At 42.4% G+C, this 22,563-nt stretch overlaps 1 long non-coding RNA gene across 1 annotated transcript in view; it reads right to left on the reverse strand.

The window, feature by feature from the left end:
* Positions 1-2,720: 2,720 nt before the first annotated feature.
* LOC138746443 (uncharacterized) overlaps positions 2,721-22,563 on the reverse strand; it is a 211,403-nt gene continuing 191,560 nt past the window's right edge. Inside the window, exon 3 of the long non-coding RNA XR_011346959.1 lies at positions 2,721-2,896. This is a non-coding gene — a long non-coding RNA (uncharacterized lncRNA). The remainder of the gene's footprint in view (positions 2,897-22,563) is intronic.

The raw sequence follows: 22,563 nt of genomic DNA on the forward strand, positions 1-22,563 counted from the left end.
TGGACATGCGGTAGGGTGGTGGTTGGAAGAAACAGGGTTGTGAATCCACAGTGGTGGGGGGGGGGGTGGATACTCAAGGAAAATGGTTTTAGAGTAAAGAAAACACAGATAGGAGGGGGGTGGGTCACTAGATATTTGAAAGTCAGTGCCAATGATCGAGATGTCATCGGACAAAGAGTTGGTGTGAAGTTTGAGGGAGCTAATGAGCTGCACGCAGGAGTCATTTCCCCAGGGGATCATGGGTAGGAGCGAGTAGAGTGAAAACTGCAAGGAAGAGGTACCAGCAAAGGAACAACATCTCTCAAAATCTCAGTCTAAATCACAGTGGAGTTCATTTGTGCGAAAAAACTTTACACAGATCACACGAAAGCTCACAGTTCGATCTTACTGCATGTGTCCTAAAACCTTGTTACACCAGATCTGAATCAAATTTGGACAAGTGTGATCCATGGACACAAAAGACCCTGAAACGCAGAACAGAGAATTCTTTGACACAGCACACAAAAATGGTGGACTTCCCAATAGTATGTGTCATCGAATAAATTTAACTTTCACCACTAAAATCTGTCTGTGTTTATAGTTAAAGAACAATCTTAATTCTGAGTTTAATTTATTACCAAACAATAATTGGCTTAGGACTTGGATATTGATCATTTAATGGCTGTGTTAATAAATGGTTTTAAGGCAGATCTTCACTGATATTTTTAATCTTATGTAAAACAAAAGGTACGGCTCCCTGGTTAGCAGAACGCTGTCACAGTGCCAGCAACCGTGGTTCAAAGCCGGTGCCGACTGTAAGGAGTTTGCACGATCTCCCCATACCTCCAGGTGCTCTGATCTCCTCCCACCCTTCATGATGCACCGGGGCTGTAAGTCAATTGGGTGACACAGGCTCATGGGCCAAAAGGCCCATACACTGTGCTGTATGTCCAAATGGAAAAAAAATTAAAAGGGAGAGTTGGAAATAATGATCTGTAAAATTCTAACAGATGGTAACATTCTGCATTTTTATTGACACCAATCAACATGCAAGATTTTAAATTAACAAACTGGGGAAAGAGGACAGGAATGGAAATTGCAATTAATGGCATGAGGTGTCACTGAGAGACAGAGTGATTAAATGCGAAGGTATGTTAGTGTATGAAAAGAAAGCAGAGACAAAAGAGCTAAGGAATTAAAAAGGGCGCGTCAAGAGAACAAAAAATGAAATCGTTAATTGAGTTTCAAAAGCAAGGGAGCATGAGGCTGAACTGCGGTGACAACTGGGCGATTGAAGTGTACGACTGTATGTCCTGAACTTACACACCTGCAAATTGCGATGCACTGAACGTTCCTTGTTTGTTTCACTAACCTTCATATCAAATCAAAATGATGCCTTCCCTTTGTTAATATTTTAATTCATTCATCTTAAGTATCTTTTTATACTAATTTTAAAAGAAAAATTGTAACTTGGTTGGCATGGATGTAATTCAGCAAATGCCTCTGTTCAGTGGCGATTGAAGACTGTGGCAAAAGCCTCGAGCAGCTCCTCTGATTGCCTGGGGGCCAGGCCTCAGTTCGTACCCCTCCTCAGGGAATTGGTTGCACAGGGACCAGTCCGGTTCATGGACATGTGCCCACTCTGAAGGACATGGACCGGAGGCATAAAGTGAACTGCCCCCCTTCTTTGGCTTGGCTTCGCGGACGAAGATTTATGGAGGGGGTAAAAAGTCCACGTCAGCTGCAGGCTCGTTTGTGGCTGACAAGTCCGATGCGGGACAGGCAGACACGATTGCAGCGGTTGCAAGGGAAAATTGGTTGGTTGGGTGTTGGGTTTTTCCTCCTTTGCCTTTTGTCAGTGAGGTGGGCTCTGCGGTCTTCTTCAAAGGAGGTTGCTGCCTGCCAAACTGTGAGGCGCCAAGATGCACGGTTTGAGGCGTTATCAGCCCACTGACGGTGGTCAATGGGGCAGGCACCAATAGTTTTCTTTAGGCAGTCCTTGTACCTTTTCTTTGGTGCACCTCTGTCACGGTGGCCAGTGGAGAGCTCGCCATATAACACGATCTTGGGAAGGCGATGGTCCTCCATTCTGGAGACGTGACCCATCCAGCGCAGCTGGATCTTCAGCAGCGTGGACTCGATGCTGTCGACCTCTGCCATCTCGAGTACTTCGACGCTTGGGGTGTAAGCGCTCCAATGGATGTTGAGGATGGAGCCCCTACTAACACACTGAAGCACATGAAATCCAACAGAACTGGGAGAATTGATGAAATAATTACAATAGCAGAGAACATACAACGCACTGTCTCCACGCTCCCAGCACAGCCACCCTATCAGTCCCTTTCCCTCTCATCTTATTTAAATTCCCCAGTTACCATCACAGTATTTGAACTAGTGTGATCTGAGTCAATGGCTCAGATCACCAGCTGATTTAACAGCTACAGCCACACACCACCCTCCCTCATCTGTGCTTGACAGCACAAAACTATTTTTTTAAATTTATTTGTTCACAGGATGTGGATATTGCTGGCAAAGCTAGTATTTACTGTTCATTATGCAGGACTCCCTGAACCGATTTGATTGCTAGCCACAGAGGAGGCCAGACCAGGCTCCAAAGAACATGTAAAACAGACAAGATTTTAAAGCAATTCAACAGCTTCATGATGCCCATTTCCAGCTTTTCATTTCCAGATTTAATTAACAATTGAATGTAATATCATGACGAGATTCAACTTCACCTTACTAGATCAGTAGAGCAGGCCTGTGTAATAACAGCCTGGTGAAATATCATGATGGCATCACTCCTCATCTCTGCAGGAGCTTTCGATGCTGCCGATTCTTATCTTCCACACATTCATTACTGCCGTGGTAGATTAGTTAGCCAGTATAAATCATGTACAGTAAAATCCCTGTTATCCTGGCAAAAAAAATTGAGGAAATGAATAAATAAAAATGAAAATAAATAAGTTTAAAATGATAAATGTTCTCCAAAGCCACACACATCCACCAGGTGAAAATGGGAGCAAACATTCAGCCAGTGGGGCACCCTTTTGTGCCCCCGCCCGCAGCAGCTGTTTCAATAAAGTTGTGTTTGAATAAAATTGCGGAGTCCAGGGCAAAGAGCTGGCCAACGCCGCTCGCTGCTGGGGCGACTCTCCCAAAGTGTCTCCCTATACCTGCCTGGTAAATATTAGTATATAATTCAGTATATTAGTAAGGCTTATCTGTAATCTTGAGGGAGAGGGATTTAATTACAATGGGAGCATGGCTAACACAACACTGTTACAGCGCCGGTGACTGGGGTTCGAATTCGAATTTAAATTTTGTAAGCAACAGGAATAACCTGATTAAAGTGAACTTTACCTAATTAAGGATTACAATTCCGATTATTTTTAAATTACTTTACATTTTACACTGGCCTTTTTCTTTTCAACTGTGTATTCTTAAAACAGGTGTATTACTTAGGCATTGTAAGAGTGAGTCTCAAGCAACTGGAAAATTTACATATCCAGCATCTAGGTGCCGGATACTGAGGGTTTCACTTGTACTGTGAGAGGGCAGTGGTAGAATCCAGGGAAAGCTGAAGAGAATGTGGATAGAATTAACTGAGTGTCAAAAACAAGAGAGCATGAGGCTGATTTGCAGTGACAACTGGGCAATTGGCGTGTTCTGAACTTGCACACCTGCAAATTGCGATGCACAAACATGGAATGTTCCTTGTTTATTTCACTAACCTTCATATCAAATCAAAATGATGCCCTCCCTTTATTAATATTTTAATTCATTCATCTTAAGTATCTTTTTATACTATTTTTTTTAAAACAAGTAACTTGGTTTTTGTTTAAAAAAACAAAGCCATGGGTCTCTCTGAGAGAAGAAATTTTTCCTCATCTCAGTCCTAAAAAAATTTCCCCATAAAATTTTGTCTTTATGGGTTACATGATTGTTATGTACTGTGTACTGTTACGGGCCCAGAGGACCCCAAATTCCAGCACCAGCAGAAATTCACCAAGTCAAATGGTCACTTGAACCATCTAAACCATAATCATATAACCAAAAGTAGTTTTTAATTCTTTTAAACATAAAAAAAAGGATCAAACTTTATCTTAACTCCCTTCTAATTCTAAACACGTGTATGTAATGTGTACAAGTTTAGAAAAGTTCTTTGATTTACAGTCCAATCTCACTCCTCCAATACCAGGCAATTCTTGTACTGTGCATAGAATTTAACATTTAGGAATTTTCACCAAGCTTTGGTGCTTAAAGGTCATTAGTTACTGCTCAGGAAAGTTCTTGTTGGTTTCGGAGAGAGATTCGTTACTCGTTGGGCACACACAAACTGATCAGCCTCTTCAGTATCTTGCCAAAGAAGTTTGCCCCATTAGAGTTTTCCAAATGATAACCTCTTCTTCTGGAGGTCACCATAGTGTTCCTTTTTTTTCCCCCTTCTTTCAGGTGAAACACTCTAGCCAGCCATTTCTAACAGGATGAACTCAGAACTCACAACCCATCTTCAAAATGGGGTTTTTAAACAAGCTGCCAGCTTGCCATACTGCAGAAACTAGTTCTCTCACTCAGTGAAAGCCTGTTTGGTTTTCCCTCTCTCCCTGCAAAACCACATGATCTTTTTAGAACAGCAAACTGCATCCAGACAGATTGCAGCACCGTTCATCTATTCCTTTCAAAACAATAACCCATTACTCCACAGCATGTCCAATTAACACATACTTGTGAAGTCCTTCAGCAAAGCAGTTTCCATGGTCTTTACAATGGCATTGGGAGCCTGGACTGTCTGGTTTGACCACTGCTCTTGCATTTTACATGAGATCTGTTTTGTGAAGTGTTTGTTTGTGACCTACATTAAAACCCCCAATCTAACTCTTCCAAAAACATATCTATACATCATATAAAATATGATATAATCCATCACAGAATTGTGTGTATATGTGTGTGCACCGTGGTCTGGAGAAATGATGTTTCATCGGGTTGTTTATATACAGTCAGATGATAATGAACTTGAACTTATCTGAGTGGGTGGTGAAAACAGGTACTCCTACAAAAGTTTTAATGCATCCCGATGAACACTTGAATCATCAACGCAAAGAAAGCTGCAGACCAAGTGCTGACAAAAAGGTATTAGCAGAGTTGGGCAACTGAAATTCTGTATGAATTTGATGGACTGAAGGGCCTGGACTTGCACTGCATGATATTTGATGATGAATTGTTGGCAAAGCACTAATTGAAAATAATTCTTGCACTTGTTGGCCTTCTGTCACTTCAGAATTATTCAAAATGTAAAAAGGATTCAGATTTATTTTAAGAGTACATAACTAACACACACACAGCCCTAAGATTCTTTTTTCCTGTGGCCCTTTCATTCTTTTTCCTGTGGGCAAAAACTGTACACAATGTACATGTGTAAACAAATAAAGAATGTAAAGAAACTGACTGTTCAATAGAGAATTTAAAAAAAATCAATAAATTGCACGTGGGAGTCCTTAAATGAGTCCCTGATTGAGTTTGTTGTTGAGGAGTCTGATGGCAGAGGGGTAGCAGCTGTTCCTGAACCTGGTGGTGAGAGTCTTGTGGGGCCTATAACTCTTTCCTGATGGAGGCAGTGAGAACAGAGTGTGTGCTGGATGGTGTGGATCCTTGATGATCGCTGCTGCTCCCAGGCAGCATCGTTCCCTGTAGATGTTTTCAATGGTGGGGAGGGTTTTGCCCATGACACCCTGGGCTGTGTCCACTACGTTTTAGAGGTCTTTACACTCAGGGGTATTGGTGTCCCCATACCAGACTATGATGCAGCCAGTCAGCACTAAACATCTGTGGGAGACAAATTCATTCGAATCCCCTTTCATATGGCATGAATGTCGATGGGAAGAGTAATAGCCCATAAGTACCATTTGTGCTGGGCTCAGGTTAGGAATTGCTGCCTGCTCTTCCCTCCACCTTGCCCAAATGCACATTGCACCAAGGTAACTTTTGTCGCTGTAAACCCTGCTCACTGCCCATACATCCCCTTCTAAAATTATCATGTTATGAAGCAGCGTGATATCAGAATAAACTCAGTGTTAAGGTTGGGCTGTTTGCTTGTCTCTTTGTAGAAAAGATTCCAATCAGTATTTGGCAGGAATGAGCATTCAAGGCAAAGCTAAACTTTGGATTCTAGATTTGTCTCTTAAATTAATTCCTTGGTCGCTTTGAGAAAGGAATAATTTTACATGAACAATCTTAAGTCATGTGATCTGACTGCTGTAAAAACACAACGCTGGAGAAACTCAGCAGAGATTTTATATAGCAGAGATAAAGATGCAGAACCAACGTTTCAGGCTTGAGCCCTTCATGAAGGTCTCTCTGCTGTCACTGCCATTCACAGCAGGAGCAGGAAATGCTGGCTTTGGAGATTGAGTGTATGTAAGCGAATTCCCTCGTTCTGAAGTGGTGAAAGCCTTCAAACACAATTATTACAGGTCAGAGCTGAGCAGAGCTCTGGCAGCATTAGTTGCATCACTAATGGAAGAGCCACTTGCTTACAACACAAAACATGACATTCAATCCAGCAGTATCAAGCTGAGCCCGGGTCTGAAATCACCGACGTTTCTTTATTAGGTCTGAAAAGACTTACTAGCACGGGCAAAAAATTGTACTAAGCTCCTCTTTTGCACCGAGTCAAAAAGGGAACCAGATTACAGCTACAAATTCACTGACACAGATGATGCCCTCAGGGTGAAAATTAATGAAGCATTGCATGAAAACCCAAAAATTTTAGATATGGCCATTCTGTTTATATAGTCATTACGAGCAAAGACAAGATAAATAGTCGCGATTTTCTTCCACATCATAAAGGAACTGAAAACTAGGGGGCATAGATTTAATTAAAAACACAATTGCTGGATAAACTCAGCAGGTCAAACCATGTACTTTATGTAGCAAAGATAAATGTGCATCACCAAGGTTTCAGACTTGGATAAATAACCAATATTTTGGGCCTGAGCTCTTTATAATCTACATAACCAACGTTTCAGGCCTGAGCCCTTCAAAAAAGCCATATATTTAAGTTGAGAGGGGGAGATATTAAACTTTTTAAAAAAAAGCTATTTGAAAGGCTTAGAGAGACACCTTTTCATACGTAGAGTGATATTGATAGTTTTGTAGAATGAGCTGCCAAAGGAAGTCGTAGAGGCATGGGTAGAAAAGGTTTGGAATGATATGGGCCAAATGCAGGCAAACTAAGCTAGCTTAGGTAGACACCTTGGTCGACGTGGGCACGTGAGCCAAAGGGCCTGTTTGCTGTAAAACATTTTAACTTTATGGCTCTAACTAATTTACACAAGTTTCTACATCAACTTTTTTTTGCAATGTCGCAAGTGGTTAGGACTGGAGTAGAGTGTGAGGGGTATTATCAGGGGCAAGTACAATTCAGCATTCGGGAGGCAGCTGGACAACCACACTAAAACCCCTGGTGTCCAGGACCTACAGATTGTGGATGCCGGATATGCAAATTTCTGGTTGCATGAGAATCACTCTTGCAATGCTTAAATAATAGACCTACATTAAAATAAGCAGTTTAAAAGACATTGTAAAATGTAAAGTTTTTTAAAAAAAAAAGTATTGCAATCCTTAATTATGTAAAGTTCATTCGAATCAGGTAATTCCCGCAACTTATAAAATTTAAATTCAAATCCCAGTCGCTGGAGCTACGACAACATTGTGTTAACCACTGAGCCTACCATGCCACCGTCATAATTAACCACCCTTCCCTCAAGTTTACAGATAAAGCCTAACTAATATACTTAAACTCCATACTAATAAAGACCCTTATCAAGCAGGGAAAGGGAGAGACGTAGGGAGAGTCACCCCAGTGGTGAGCAGCATCGGTTGGCTCTTCACCCTGGGTGACGCCATTTTATTCAAACACAACTTTATTCAAACAGCTGCTGCGGGCGGGGGCACTGCTAGGGCGCTCCTTCAACAAGGGGTTGTGTGTTGCTTCGCAGAGCATTTACTTTTGCAATTTTAAACTTTCATTTAAATATTTATTGATTTTAATTCCAATTTATTTATTTCAATTTATCTGTTTATTTATTTCCTCTGGGGTTTTTTTTTGCCATTTGCTTCGGGTTACTGGTTACTTGAATTCTGGGTATCTGAAAGGAAAGAACCCGGAAAGAGAAGGAGGAACAGTGGAACTATGAAGATCACGATATCACTTAAATCTGATGTGGACTTGATGATCTCCTCCTACTCTCTAATAATAATGAGAATTTATATCTTATCACATGTATTTACATAGTTTACAACTCCTACTGAACACCAGGTATATATTGCATTATTTTTTTTATTACAACGGCCCAGTTTTAAAGGGGAAATACCAGGTAGTGATCTCATAATTAATTTTTTCGACCCACAGCACCAGTAACAGGCCTTTCCGGCCCATGAGCCCGTGCTGTCCAAATACACCAATTAACCTACGGCCCGCATTCGTTTTGAAGGGTGGGAGGAAACCGGACCACCCGGTGGAAAGCCCACGCAGACACGGGGAGAATGTACAAACTCCTGACAGAAAGCACAGGATGTGAAACTGGGTCACATGTGCTACAACAACATGGTGCTAACTTAGTGGTTTTCAAACTTCTTCTCTCCACTCACATACTTCCTTAAGGATTCCCTACGCCATCAGTGCTCTGTGATTAGTAAAGTATTGCTTAAGGTGGTATGTGGGTGGGAAGAATAAGCTTGAAAACCACTGTTTTAATCATACCTCGTTATGTGCACGGTTTCGTAACTCCAAAGGAAATGGGCCAATGACAATTTTTCGCAAGCAAATTATTTCAGCAACAATTGGGTCTAGAGAAGTGGTTCTCAACCTTCCCTTCCCACCCATATTAAGCAATCCCTTACTGATCACAGAGCACCAATGGCATTGGGATTACTTAAAGTGGTACGTGAATGGAAAGAAAAAAATTGAAAACCACTGAGCTGAGCTGGACGTATTTCTGATTTGTACATATTGACATGTAGAACTTGAAAGCAGTGTTACTTTTATTGAAGGGGTTATATAATAACAGAGGGCAGACTGACGTTCAGGTCGGTGGCTGTCAGCCTTGTCTCGCATGGTTCTGATGTTCCAGCATGCTAGCTTGAGTTTGTGTGCATCTTTTGAGGGGGAGGACGTGGACCTGTCCATGGGCCTGCGCAAAGGAGTGCATTGTGCGCAGTACTGGCCCCACCCTTTATACCCATGGTTCGTGTGCCGTGGCCAAGCAAGCTGGGACGTGGCAGCGAGGTCGTTGGGTCGTAGGTTTTATATCGGAGTGACCTTCTCCTATGCAGGTTGCTTAACCGGGCTGAAGAGGCCTGCCTCCCCTTTCTGGAGATTTCCCTTTCTGGAGATTTCCATTTCTGGAGATCTACGACCGCTCTCCACAGTTATGGAGTGGTGCACCCTGGAATCGGCCTGCGTGCGTTTACTCCTGCCGCAGCCGAGTAAAGGGGATACAGCATTGGTTGAGGATCAGAAAGAAAAGTTCTAGTAGAAATTTTTTTTAAGACTGGAGAGAACTCTGCAATGGTGTTCACAGTTGTTACTGTTTAGACTATTGGTTTTTGAGGTGTGTATTAAACTCTGAAATACACTAAACAGTTCTCATTGACCGCTCCCGGCCCGGGCTGTGCGGGCTGCCGGGGTTAACCCAAACTGGCATGCATTCAAAATCTGGACCTATATCTAAAGATAAATGCCATGTACTGAAGTTTTGCCTCAACATTCTCCAGGTGCATTACGTCAGTCATTTAGTTAAGTGATTTATTCACCGAGGTATCAAAGAGCATTGTACAAGGAAATGATTTGTAATATTATTATCCATGAAGCATTTTTTCTTGGCAAGGCAAGAAATGATGATAGCAGACTACGCAATGGAAGAAATTGGAATGGAAATTATGGGCAATGTTCATGACAGAGGTACAAGGGAAATACTGGAGGAAAGAAAGGCAGTTGGGTTGGAGCAGGCCGCAAGAGGTTGATGGCTACATCTGAAATCATCCAGTGACAAGAGTTGGGAAACTGAGTGAAAGTGGAAACTGCCTCAGAAGGGAGAGAATGAGAGAGACCGAGAGCAAGTTAAATATACAACAAAAGATATGAAAGATTTTAACTGGAATCTGGGAAAATACATCAGCGGCCCAAAGGAAGCTTGCCAGGCCCAAGCTGATATATGGGCGATGATCCAACAAGTCAGACAGGAAACTGTTCAGGACAAAGGAATTTCCATGTGTTCACTTCTGGAGGGTCACCTTACCTGAGGATACCTAGCCCCTGTCCTGCTCTTATGACTGTGGCATTTCAGTGACTGGTCCATTAAGTTTCTGGACAAGAAGATGGTGATAGAGGAGATCATCAATGATAATTGCACTTGAATGGCAAGGATAGATGGTTGAACATTTTATTAGTGCTGATAAAGTCACTTGTCATGCCTGATTGCTGTCCTGAACTTTCTGCATACAGGCACAGATGTCATCAACATTATAATCAAAAGAGAATTATGAACAAGATAGATCAAATATAGTGCAATCACGAGCAAACATGCCCTCTTTGAACCCAATAATGGAACAATTAAAGGTGGTTGGCTCCAAGGATTACCTTCAGAGGTGTTCTGGAAAATAATTACAACTATGTTTCTTTGTCCAAATTCAATTGTATTGGGGATTCTTAAGTCAAACTCAGCTAAACATGCCCTTGATCCCAGCTAGGCAGGAGACAGGTCAAAAGGCATTTCCCCATGTCAATCAAGGTCAGACACACCCACAGGTAATGATGCCTTCCAATTGGTCCTTATCTTCACCCAAAGTTTTCATGGGCCTACCTGGGCTGTTCTCATAGCTGGCTACAGGATAACAACCCAGCATATGGGCTAGTTCATTTTCTTTCTCCTTGAGAGACAATCCCTGATTTCCATTCTGGGTTGCAACCCACGGGCGATGCTGGAAGACCAATCGTGAGGGGAATTCCAATTAGCAACTTTAAAAAAAAATTTAGCAAAGCAGCAGGCACTTCCGACCCAAGAGCCTGTGCTTCCCAAATGCCCCAATTAAACTACAACCCCCGTAATTTTTGAAGGGTGGGAGGAAGAGGATACCCAGGCAGACACCAGGAGAAGGTACAAACACTCCTTATGGACAGCACCAGATCGAACTGCTGAGCTTTACTGTGTCACCCTCTGAAGTGCCAGAATCACTGGACATCAGAACATTGTATAGAAAAACAACATTTAAAAATGATCTTTCTTCTAAATCTGAAAACTATTTTCCCAGTTGAATGGTGACTTTTTAAAAAATCTATTATGTACATTTGGTATTCTCTTTAAATTGGACTTTTTTTCCCATTAAATCACAATATAAATTGATTTATTCACAGACCCATGCTGTAATATTTTATCAAGTTATTCAAAAGAACCCATGTCAATGTTTCCCATAGGTTAAAGTATCGAAGCAAATCTTCTCATTGAAACTTTCATGGTACCGTTTCATTTCTTATTTATTTAATTGCACTGTCAACACTCATTTCCAACACAGCAACATTCATTAAGTGAATAAGGTCATCAATGTACCATGACATCATGTCAGCACCTCCAAACAGAAGAGAAATTACACTTCAAAGGCTAGATATCAGCTATTCAAAAGTAATTTTTCATCAGAATCTTGTCAAGCTGAATTTCAGGTCGGCAGTTAATTACTTTTGGCTCTGGGAGACCAGATTTAAAGTTCATCCCAATACAAGCATCTTTGATTGAAGGTAGTCTACCACAGGATGTGCCCCAGTGGGGAAAGTCAGCTGGCTGGATACAAATAATCATTCCAACCCAGCATATGCCATCCCAAGTGCAAGGTGAAATTAAAAATTAAAACGAAAGCAAAAAAAAAATTGGAACATTCAGTAAACCCAGCAGGATCTGTGAAAGGAATTAATATTTCAGAACTGACAAAGGACCTTCAACTTGAAACAGTAATGGCTTGTCTTTCCAAATATGGTGGCTCCAACATTTTCTGTGTTTATTTGAGATTTTCAGCATTGCAGTTTTAAAAAAAATTTTCCTTCTAATGTGACAGTCTGTTTTTACATGCTTGTAGAAGAGGCAAGGCATTTCAAAGCTGACAAAAGGATTTTCTAAAAAAAGGTAAAAAAACGCACCAAAATGCTGGAGGAACTCAGCTGGTCTCGCACCATCCATAGGGCCTGAGCCCTTTAAGGTATAAGCAAAGAACAGGAAGGCGTCAGAATAAAGACTGATGACTGGCAGGGGGAGGAATCCGGACCAACAAAAGATATTAATTGGATATGATAAGAGGAAAGGTGAGAATTGACTTTGGCTGTGAAAGGAGACAGGTGGAAAGAGAAGAGAGAGAGAAAGAACTGGGGGAAAGATGATGGGGGGGGAAGATGACAGGGGGAAGAAGAGGGGGGTAAGTTTAATGGGAACCAGAGAAGTCAATGTTCATGCCATCCAGTTGGAAGATGAGGTGTTGTTTCTCCAATTTGCAGGTGGTCTCAGTCTGGCTGGTCATGAGACCATGGACAGACGCGCCAGCAAGGGAATGGGACTGGGAATTGAAATGGATGTCCACTGTGATATCCATACTATTGCGGCAGAGGTGAGGTGCTCAACAAAGCGATCTCCCAGTCTGCGCCCAGTCTCTTCAATGTAGAAGAGATCACAACAGGGGCACCGGATGCAGTAAATGACCTGTAAAGATTCAAAAGTGAAATGTTGCTTCACTTGGAAATTTTGTTTTGGGGCCTCGAATGTTGGTGAGGAATTTCTACTTTTCTTCCTGACTTTAATCAATAGAATGAAATTGATTCTAATCTTTCCATTTACATCAGCTGGCTTTATTAATAAAAAAAGATATATTCAAGGCAAAGCACAATTTGCCAGAGGAGCTCAGCAGGTTGAGCAACATCAGTGGGAGAAAAAGAGTGAGCTTGAAGAAAGGTTTCAGCTTTAAACACCAACCATTCTCTTCCACCCCCCCCCCCCCCCCTACTCCATGACCTGGATAGTTCCTCCAGCCGATTATGTTAAGTTTTAGATTCCAGCATCTGTGGCCTCCAGCTATTCAAAGCACTTGAAGTCCTTCATAATGCACAATGTGAGAGATTCGGAGATGTGCACAATCCATCATCAAAAGCAAGATGCAATGGTCGCAGCCGTGAGCCATAAGAAAAGGCAGCACGATTAGCGTAGCAGTTAGTGCAACGCTGTAATAGCGCCAGTGACCAGAGTTTGAATCTAACGCTGTCTGTAAGGAGTTTGTATGTTCTCCTGAGTCTGCATGCGTTTCCTCCAGGTGCTTCTGTTTCCTCCCACCCTTTAAAACCCATGGGGGTTGTTGGATTGGATGGAATTAGGCCACAGAGGGTTATTTCAGCAGTTCTTTAAGGAATCAAACCTATCAGCTGAGCAGAAAATTAATGGACACATGGGATGAACTGAGATGATTCACAAAACACTCTGCTTCATTCAGGGAGAAGCTAAAGGAAATTTTAGCTATTTCAATTTCCTCTGAATCCGATTGAATTTCAAAATCTAATTCTCATTCTATTTGTGTTAGAGGGTCCAAATAATTTGACTCCCCCCTCCCGTCCCCACTTCTATGCCAACGTGTCATGCTCTACCAAACCAAAGACTCCCACAAATTGGAGGAATAACATCTAACTCTCCATCTGGGCACTCTCCAGCCGGATAGCATTAACGTGGACCTTTCTGGTTTCACTTAGGCAACTTCCCCGTCTCCTTCTCTTCCCCATTCTTCCGTCTATTTTCTCCTCCCCATTCCCTCTCCATTCAGAGAGCTAATCCCTCACCCCATCACTTCATAGCTTTTTAAAAAAAAAATCTTGTGCCCTCCCACCCATATCCACCAACGACCCTGTGGACCTGTGCCCTTCCTCTCCGCCCTCCCCCCACCATTTTATTCATGTGCCTCTCGGCTTCGTACCTTAACGAAGGGTTCAGGCCTGAAACGTTGGATATGTATCTTTATCTTTGCTAAAGAAATCTGCGTGACTTGCTGAGTTTCTCCAGCATGTTTATGTATCAGTGTTTTTCCAAAGGGAAAGAATCAAGTACTGAGGTTTTAAAACACACTGGGGTTGCAGGTCAGTTGGGTGTAATTGGGCACCACAGGCCCATGGGCCAAACGGACCAGTTACCGTGCTGTATATCTAAAAAAAATAAAAATCTTCTTACGTCAGACAAATTCATTTTCAAACATCCTTCCTTTTCAGAAGCAAACTTCCAGGGCTCTTGAAATGATTATTCAAATAATTTCAAAATGTCCTCATGTCAAAGTGTGGATGAAATTAAAGAAAGATACCCATTAAAAAAATTAGCCCGGACCTTTGAGGCAGATTACAGCCACGAGCACACCGAGTGCAGGTTGCGATCACACATGAATGTTCCACAAGCGTATTTTTCATTCGATCTGAATGTAGGCATTCTAGTAGGTGGCCATCCGCAAATTGGCACCCATCATCCATATTCGAAGTCAAGCACAGAAGTGGCAACTTTGCCTTGAACTGAATTTTAAGGTTAAGAATTTTGTCCAGACTTAACCTGGGAACAAACAGATTGTGGGCAATTGTCTCTCTGGGGCACACTTCCAACAAATGACACCTGCTCAAGAAATTTCAAATTCAGAGGGAATATTCTCCATCGCCCTGAGATCATGCCAATCTTCCAATGTTCACAAGTGCTCTGACAGAGTGATTCCATCATTGTTCAGGGCCAGGACAGTAAAGGCCTCTCTTCCTGCATTAACAGCATGGCTTTAATAGCCTGTGAAGCCCCCACCACCAGTCTCAACAACTGTAAAAACTGCCCTTGATAAGAACGTGTGCAGATGACTTTCATGGTCACAAATGTACACAACCATTGTTCAAAACAGAAATCTCCAATGAGTGATCCGTTGTCTCTGCAGGCGGCATGGTTAACATAGCAATTAGTGCAACGCTGCTACTGCGCCAGCAACTGGGGCTCGAATCTGGTGCTGTCTGTAAGGAGTTTGTCCTCTCTCCCCTTGTCTGTGTGGGTTTCCTCCGGGTGCTCCGGTTTCCTCCCACCCTCCAAAAATGTACCTTGGTTTGACGATCAATTGGGTGTAATTGGGAAGCGCAGGGTAATAGATAGAAAGGGCCCTGTTACTGTGCTGAATGAAGGACTATGGGTGTCTAAATTATGTGTGCAAGTTAAAAGACTAAAATTATATACGCTGAAAAGCAATGAATTGATTGAAAATATACATACATTACATAGAGATCCATTTAATGCTGTGAATTTGAGGCAATGGAGAGAAAGACATCAATAACACACATACGTTGCAATCCAGAACCCTTCATCAGACTCCACTTGCACTCAAAGACCAGATACCTAGTACAGTGTATCTTATTTCATTTAATGCTGTGAATTTGAGGCAATGGAGAGAAAGACATCAATAACACACATACGTTGCGATCCAGAACCCTTCATCAGACTCCATTTGCACTCAAAGACCAGATACCTAGTACAGTGTATCTTATTTCATTTAATGCTGTGAATTTGAGCCAGTGGAGAGAAAGATATTAATAACATACATATTATTTCATGTTAATATGATTTAGGAAAACTTGCCTTGGGGAAAGCAAAGTAAATGTTCAGGTTAAATTATTGCATTTCCTTTACAAGAAAGATGTGAAGTATCAGTAGATTGTCTCTATCAGCTCTGATTGAACACAGGTGGTAATGAGCTTCAACTTCTTAAATAAAAACACACAGAAATGCGGGAGGGACTCAGCCAGTCTCACAGCACCCATAGGATGCGAGTTAAAACCTGGTCAACGGGGCCATTCATGCACTTCAAGACTGCTTTGAGCGCACTGACTGGAACATGTTCAAGGAAGCAGTGACCGGTGGCAACCGCTTCAATCTGGAGGAGTATACAGCATCAGGTACAACCAGTAAGTGTGCTCTAATGACATCACTGTGCCCAAGACCATCATAACTCGCTCCATTCAGGAGCCATGGGTAACATCGGAGGTACGCATGCTGCTCAGGGACAGAGATGCTGCCTTCAGAGCAGATGACAAAGTATCCCTAACTATTGGAAGAGTCAAGCTGTCGAAGGCCATTAGGGAGGCGTGCGCATGCCCAGGGCATTCCTAGTGACTTCCTGGACAGCAAGGACACATGATGCATGTGGAAGGGCATCCAAGGCATCACTAATCACAAGACAACACCATCTCCCTCCCAGATGCACTGAACAACCTCTATGGGCACTTTGGGGAAAAAAAGCAATGTTGCAGCAAAGAAGACCAACTCTCCTCCAAACAACCAGGTGCTGTGTCTTGCAGTGGCTGATGTGAAGAGAGAGCTAGGCAAGGTCAACTCATGGAAAGCTGCTGCACTGGATAATATTCCCGGCAGATTGCTCAGGGGATGTGCGGCTCAGCTAGCGGATGTTCTCACTGACATCTTTAACATCTCCTGAGAAGCACCATAGTTCCAACACGCTTCAAGGCCGCCACCATTGTCCCAATGCCAAAGAAGTTGTCTGCGTCCTGCCTCAATGCCCCGTTGCACTCAAGCCCATCATCATGAAGTGCTTCAAGAGGTTCATCACAGGGCACATCAAGCTCCGGCTTCCCCCATCACAAGACCCCATGCAGTTCGCATACAGACCCAACCGCTCTACAGATGATCCCATCACCACCGCCCTCCATCTAGCCCTCACCCACTTGGAAAACAAGGATCATATGTTCGAATGGTGTTTATTGACCAGCTCAGCATTCAACACAATCTGATAAGGAAATTGAGTCTACTGGGTTTAAACACCTCCCTCTGCAAATGACTTCCTGTCGGGGAGACCTCAGGCAGACCGGATCAGTAACAGCACCTCAAGACCATCACACTGAGCACGAGAGCCCCCCTCCACCAGGGCTGCGTACTGAGTCCACTGCTGTTCTCTCTGCTGACCCACAACTGTGCAGCTAAACACAGCTCGAACCACATCATCAAGTTTGCTGACGACACGACCGTGGTGGGCCTGATCAGTAAGAATGACGGACTAGTGCAGAGACAACAACATCTATCTGAATGTTTAAAAAAAAATAAAGAAATGGGTGTCGACTTCAGGAGGGCTCGGGGAGACCAATGGTTCCACCATTGAAGATGTCAAGAGTATCAAATTCCTTGGAGTTACACCTGGCGGAGAATCTCACCTGGTCACTTAACACCAGCTCCTCAGCCAAGAAAGTCCTGCAGTGGCTCTACTTCCTGCAAAGCCTAAGGAAAGTTCATCTCCCACCCCACCCCACCCCACCCCCATCCTCACTACATTCTACAGAGGATGTACTGAGAACATCCTGTGCAACTGTGTCACCGCCTGGTTTTTAAGCTGTACCACCTTGGACTGCAAGACCCTGCAGAGGACAGTGAAATCAGCGGAAAAGATCATCGGGGGCACTCTTCCTACCCTGATGGATATCGGCCACACTCGATGCAGATGAAAGGCAATAAACATTGTGAAGGACTCCACACACCCCTCATGTAAACTGTTCTCCCTTCTCCATCTGGTAGGAGGTACTGTGGCACTCAGACCCTTACGTCCAGATTGGGCAACAGTTTATTTCCCCCACCCCCCCCCCAATCAGGCTCCTGAATTCCCAGAACAAATGTGAATAGTGTACCGTGGACTTTTACTGTATATATCAATATTTTAATATTTCAATGTGTTTAATTTCTATTCTAACTTATCTTTATGTAAATATGCTCCATGGTTCTGAAGAAACATGATCTCATCTTTAGCGTGTAACCATGGTATGAATGATAAATAAAGGTGACTTGACTTGATGAGGTAATGGTACATCACCCACATTTCCAGCCTGAGCCCTTCTTCAAGGTATAATCAAAGAACAGGAAGACTTTAGAATAAAGACTGAAGAATAGGAGAGGGAGGAGTCCAAGGTGTTAATTGGATACAAGAGGAAATGAGATAATTGATCTTGTCTCTGTGAAAGGAGACCAAAGGAGTTTTTAAGTATTTTGTTGTATTTTCATATTTCCACAGCTGACCCACTCTACATTTTTTTTGCTGATTCAGATTCTTGAGGAATTCTTTCTTGAAGTAGTGACATAATTATGCTCCAAGGAGCTAAGTCTCAACAACATGCAGAGCTGACTGAATGAACAAACAGAAGCAGCAATTGCAGCGGGACCTCAAATTACTGAAGGTTATCTACTCATTAATTAAACCAAATCGCGGGAATCGACCGAGTTATGGAACAAATGAAACACATCTCTTGCTAAGAAACAACTTCAACAGGGCGGCATGGCTAGCGTAGTTGTGCGACATGGTTAATGTACCTGGGCAGCGTGGTTAGCGCAATGCTGTGGCAACACCAGTGACCGGGGTTAAAATCTGGCGCTGTCTGTAAGGAGTTTGTACATGTCTACATTAACTGTGCTGCCCTTTGAAGTGGGTTTCCTCTGGGTGCTCCGGTTTCCCCCCCCCACCCTTCAAACATACCAGGGTTGTAGTTAATTGGGTATAATTGAGCCAATAGGGCCTGTTACTGTGCTATATATCTAAAAGAAAATCTATGGGATGCACAGAGTGGGACTTTAACTTAAATTTTCCCCAAAATATTATTTCTGAATATCAATTAAAATCTTTAAAGTTGACGCTGATATATTTTTGATGTGTGAAAATCATCGTGGAGAAGTTTAATCTCCACTTAACTTGATAGGTTGAATGATATACTCTAGTACCTTCTCCTGATTCCTCAAGTGAGTAGCTGTGATTAAAATACACTGACAGTCCTAACCTGCAGCACATCATACTTACTTAACGTGGATGTATTTACAAAAATGAACCGCACTAAATACCTAAAACAAGGTTATTATTCGCTCGTGTATAATGGATAAACTGCAGCCAAACCTTGGACCATTAGGAAAGATCAGACACTGCATGGATTGACTGCAAACAAAGGTTGTTTTGAATTCTAAATGTCAGTAAATAATTTGTCTTTCCCTTTGCAAAAGCATCACAGGATTACATGGTTCATTTTTATTCTATTAAGTGACATTACATAAACCAGTCATCATCCTCTTCGAACCGGCAATTAAAAGGGAAACAGGAACATGTCATGAAAAAAGGTCTTTAAATACAGTGCATTGAAATATTTCAGGATTGCATTTGATGAAGGTAATTGTTACATGTTCTATCATAAAGATAAAACCCCTTGTGCTGATTTATATCGCTGCAGCAGATCCTGTAGCTACTGTTTCCATAACTACAGCTAAGCTACTCATCTGATGCAGGGAAAGGCACTGATCCTCATCAACCTGATATATGCTCATGTAAATTCGAATGTAAAGCTCAACAAACACGGGCATAGTGAAATTGACGCTAATCTAATTTCAATGTGTGCGGCACAATTAGTGTAGTGGTTAGCGCAATGCTATTACAGCGCCAGTGACCTGGGTTTGAATTTGTCACTGTCTGTCAGTATACGTCCTCCCCATATCTGTCTGGAATTCCTCTGAGTGCTACTGTTTCCTCCCACTCTTCAAAAGCTTCAGGTTATAGGATAACTGGTTTACTTGGGCAGCACAGACTCATGGACTGGAAGGGCCTGTTTACCATGCTGTAGTCTAAATTTAAATTTAAATCAAACATTTATTTTAAAATTTAAAAATCAGTCTTTTTTTAAAAAATAAAGATGGTAGGACTTGCATTCCTCCAGTATGAGACAATTACGTGCACATTTTCAGGAAGGTTGCACAGAATCACTAGCTGGGTAAAGAAATAGCAACATTGAATTGACTTTTAGTCACCCAACATACCTGGGCTGATTGCCAAATCTTAATCTCTTCAAGCCATGAATCCATGTCCAGAAAGCCAGGCAGCAGTGCCAAGGCATAAAGACACAAGGCTCACACCTGAAGCGTTGGTTAACTTTGACTTCCTGTGGATTCTGCAAGTCCTGCTGACTTTCTCCAGTACATTTGCGTATCTTGTTATCTTGTTTAGCACAGATTTTTGAAGCTAGATATGCAACTCAGCCCTAGCATCACGAGGTTTCGTCTCCACACGATATAAGCGTGCATGTTTACCTGTTACGTCAGAGGGTGGGGGAAGGAGTGATGGAGGAGGTTCACGGCAGGTGAGGCACCCATCTCCCCGCTGAGTGAATCTTCGAACGTCAGTTTGTGTCCCCCACCGTGGTTACCCTACTGCCCCCCGATAAGATTAGTTCTGACGCCCAAATGAAACTCGTGGAGGCTGAAAATGGCTCTCCTTACTGGCAACATTCAAGCAAACTCTGGCAATTTCACATTGACATGTGGAGAAGTGAAACCCTGAACAATGTCATGTAATGGACACCTTGGACTCCTCCCCCTCCCATTCTTCAGTCTTTATTCTGAAGTCTTCCTGTTCTTTGATTATAACCTGAGCAGTGCACTAATGGCTTGTTGTTGGACAACCCCAACTGAGCCCAAGCTGAAGATCGATGTAATTTGAACAATGGTTTGACGTTTGTTGCAGGCCAACCCCTGTCCAGCTAGTAAGTTTCCACCAACTTGGAGTTTCCTCATTCAGGGGATATGAAAGAAACTGGTTACATAATCAATTCACATAATGATGCAATTTGCAGATGAACCATGTGTAGCTTAATCCTGAAAGGAAAATCCTTGTCACATGGGAGAAGATTGTATTTTGGTTTGGTCAAGTCAGATTGCAGTGGGGTATAGGAACCAATGCAAATTGTTCAGTGCCTGCCATAAAATCTGGGACAACAACACTTTTTCCTTTATTTGTTCCTGTGCTCTACAGTTTTAAATTTGTAATCAAAAATTTCATGAGATTAAAGTACGCACTCCAGATATTATTCAAGGTTATTTGTATACATTTTGGTTTTGCCATGAAGCAATTACAGCCCTTTTTATACATTATACGCCATAATGTTTGGGACATTTGGCTTCACTGCTGTTAGAGAGTATTCAGGGATGTTTAATTGCTTCACTGGTGCAGGTATAAGAGAGCTAGGCTTGCTTCTAAGCTCTTGATCACCTTTAGAGTCTGTAGCTGACATTTTTCAATGCGAGGACTAGAGTTGTGTCAATGCAAGTCAAGGAAGCCATTATGAGGCTAAAAAACAAGAATAAAACAGTAGAAGACATCGCCCAAACCTTAAGATTATCGAAATCAACAGTTTGGACCATCATTAAGAAAGAAGAGTGCACTGGTGAGCTCAGTAATCGCAAAGGGATGGGGAGGCCAAGGAAGATCTCCACTACTGATGACAGAAGCATTCTCATCACCGTGTAGAAAATTCGCCAAAACGCCGGTCCAACAGATCAGAAACACTCGTCAGGAGTCAGGTGTGGATGTGTCAATGACTTCTGTCCACAGAAGATATCATGAACAGAAATACAAAGGATACACTGCAAGATGCAAATGACTAGTTAGTCGCAGAAACAGGTTGGCCAGATGACAGTTTGCCAAGAGATGTTTAAAAGAGCCTGCAGAATTCTAGAAAAAGGTCTTGTGGACAGATGAGACCAAGATTATCCTGTATCAGAGTGATGGCAAAAGCAAAGTGTGGAGGCATAAAGGAACTGCCCAAGATCCAAAGCATACCACCGTATCTAAGAAACATGGTGATGGGGATGTTACGGGCTGAGCATGTATGGCTGCCACAGGTACTAACGCACTTGTCTTCATTGATGATGCAACTGCTGAGGGCAGTAGCAAAATTAATCCTGAGGTTTCATAGGACAACCTTATCTGCTCAAGTTTGAGCAGATGCCTCCAAACTCATTGGACGGTGCTTCATCCTACAGCAAGACAATGATCCCAGACATACTGCTAAAGTAACAAAGGAGTTTTTCAAAGATTAAAAACTGTACAATTCTTGAATGGCCAAGTCAGTCACCCCATCTAAATCCAATTTGCAAGCCTTCCATATGCTGAAGAGAAACCTTAAGGGGACAAGCCTCCGAAACAAGCAGGAGCTGAAGATGGCTGCAGTAGAGGCCTGGCAGAGCATCACCAGAGAAGATACTCAGTCCATGATGATGTGTATGAATCCCAGACTTCAACCAGTCATCATTGTATACAAGGGATATGCATCAATGTACTAAACATAATTACTTTAATATGCATACCATTCCCACGTCCCAAATATTAGGGTGCCCTGAAATGAGGGGAATGTATATAAAAAGTGCTGTAATTTTGACATGGCCAAGCCAAAATGTATATAAATAACCTTGAATAAAGTCTACACTTTAATCATATCTGAATTGTTTGATTACAAATTTAAATCTGTGGATTACAGGGGAAAATAAAGGCAAATTGTCTTTGACCCAAGCATTAAGGAGGGCACTGTATATTCGGAGAGCTCCTGGATCCCTCATGGTGGTGATGGACCTTTCACGTGTAACAAATAAAGGGAACTGGCTAAAGAAATATTCGGGTTCATCATTCCTCAGGAGAGTAAATTGCTGATTCGAATCTCACGCCAGAATCTCACATCAATCCTCCATA

Source organism: Narcine bancroftii, chromosome 12 (genome assembly GCF_036971445.1).
Source record: "Narcine bancroftii isolate sNarBan1 chromosome 12, sNarBan1.hap1, whole genome shotgun sequence".
NCBI classification, from domain to species: Eukaryota; Metazoa; Chordata; class Chondrichthyes; order Torpediniformes; family Narcinidae; genus Narcine; species Narcine bancroftii.